Source organism: Apium graveolens, chromosome 3 (genome assembly GCF_009905375.1).
Source record: "Apium graveolens cultivar Ventura chromosome 3, ASM990537v1, whole genome shotgun sequence".
NCBI lineage: Eukaryota > Viridiplantae > Streptophyta > Magnoliopsida > Apiales > Apiaceae > Apium > Apium graveolens.
Window position 1 is genome coordinate 28,973,703 of NC_133649.1, and position 2,258 is coordinate 28,975,960.

The following is a 2,258-nucleotide window of genomic DNA, read 5'->3' on the forward strand; positions in this document are numbered from 1 at the left end:
CGCGCGCCCGCACCGGTGTGAAATTTTTTAATCCTGATTCTAATACAATTCTATTGGGAGACTTCCAGATTGATTAGGGCTGCTATATATATTCAAATAAGAACGTTTTCATAAAAGAGACGTACCAGAGCGCAAGGAGAGCCGTAAGAAGACCGTTTTACCACGAATTCAACGAAGACGAAGAAGATCTTATTTTTACTTGTGAATTTTTAATTTTAAGTTATAACTTGGATGCTAGTTTTCTTACTTGTGAACCTTTACTCTTGTTTCGTACTTGGTTTTGTTATTTAAGTATAAAGACTACGTTTATTATACCATGCTTTCATCAGAACCCAAGTTGATGATGAGTCCAATTATGGGCTAATCGTTATTGTGGGGTTCTAGCGGATTTATTTATGGATTTCTTTAGTTAAATTATTTATATGCCTTAGTGTGTGGTGATTGAATGATAACCTAGTATTGGTTGTGCTTATTCGTCTTATAAGAGTCGCAAACTTATAAGATAGCGTGTTAATTCTTAATGAAGCGATAGTGAATTTAAGGATTTAGAACTTGCCATGCTAGCATAGGTTCATGTGTTATTGTTATGCATGATTTGTAGGTAATTTTACCCATCTTACTTGCCCTATGTAATCAAGATAGATAACTTGTGCTTAAACCGTTATGTTGTCAAATTCTATAGACATATAGGGTTTCAATATAATTGGTGTCTATTCAGCTTTTATCTCTTTTGTGGATGTCTGGTAGTATGGTACTCGTGCAACGAAAGTTGGCGTTTAGTAGTTTTGTGTTATCTGATTAGTGTCATCACCATTGCATGCTATGGTTAAGAACAATAAGGCTATTGAATGAAGTATTAATGAAGTTAGAATCCCATGTTTGTCTCATATAATATACAACTCTATTTACTCTCTTAGTTATAATCATTATTTTAATTCGTAGTATAAACAACCCAAATTGTTATCATCTTAGCATTGAATAATAATTATACCTTGTTGCTTAAGTGCATGAATTATTTAGTTAACCAAGTCAGTCTATGTGGGAACGAACTAGAAAAGATTCTATATTACTTGTAAATGCGTATACTTGCGTGAATTATTAGCGCGTGTTTAGTGACTAACAAGTTTTTGGCACCGCTACCTGGGATTGTAGTGTTAATTTATAGTTTATGTGATTTCCATCTGTGGTCGTTAAAGTTCATTGACTCGGACATTGTTACTTATTTGTTTTCTTGCATTATTTCAGGAACTCTAGCGAGGGTGTATGCATACGCGTTCGCGTACTCGTAAGAGAACACTGGATAAATACGAGGAATAATTTGTGGTGGTTCGAAGGGAAGTTTTTGAGGAAGAAAAGAAGGTAGAAGAAGAAGAAGAGAAAATCGAGGAATCAACTTTACTAGAGATGGGTGATCAAGCAGAAAATCCTAAGGCTTTGATGGACTATTCTCAGCCTAAGATTAATGGCATTCAGTCAAGCATTATCCGGCCAGCCATCAGGGCTAACACTTTTGAGATCAAGTCAAACACGATTCAGATGATACATAACTCAGTTCAGTTTGGGGGTTCTCCTACTGAAGACCCCAACATGCACATCAGGGATTTCATTGAGATCTGCGACACGTTCAAATTCAATGATGTGACTGAAGATGCTATCAAGCTGCGACTCTTCCCATTCTCTTTTAGGGATTTTAAGTGTTGGTTACATTCTCTACCAGCAGGGTCTATCACCACTTGGGAAGATCTTGCTCAAAAGTTTCTCACTAAATTCTTCCCTATGGCGAAGACTGCTGTAATCAGGAATGCTCTAACTCGGTTTGCTCAGCAAGCTGGAGAATCTCTGTGTGAGGCTTGGGATCGATATAAGGAGATGCTAAGGAAGTGCCCACACCATGGCATGCCTGATTGGATGATTATTAACTGTTTCTACAATAGATTGGTTGCTACTTCTAGACCCATGCTTGATGCAGCATCAGGAGGAGCCTTGTGGGATAAAAGCTACGATGAAACTTATGAACTTATTGAACTGATGGCTGCTAATGAGTACCAGAATCCTTCCCAAAGACTGACACAGGGAAAGGTAGCAGGAATTCTGGAGTTGGATGCAGCAACTGCTATAGCTACCCAACTTAAGGCTTTGACGATGAAGGTGGACATTTTGGCTAACTATGGGGTTAATCAAATTGCTAGTGTCTGTGAGCTTTGCGCTGGTGCCCATGAGACTGATCAGTGCACACTTTCTAGTGAATCAGCTCAGTT

At 38.0% G+C, this 2,258-nt stretch overlaps 1 non-coding gene across 1 annotated transcript; it reads right to left on the reverse strand.

Moving 5' to 3' along the window:
* Positions 1–1,791: 1,791 nt before the first annotated feature.
* On the reverse strand, positions 1,792–1,898 carry LOC141716168 (small nucleolar RNA R71). Its single transcript, XR_012572887.1, has one exon. It is a non-coding gene; the product is annotated as a small nucleolar RNA R71 (small nucleolar RNA).
* Between the last annotated feature and the right edge of the window lie 360 nt (positions 1,899–2,258).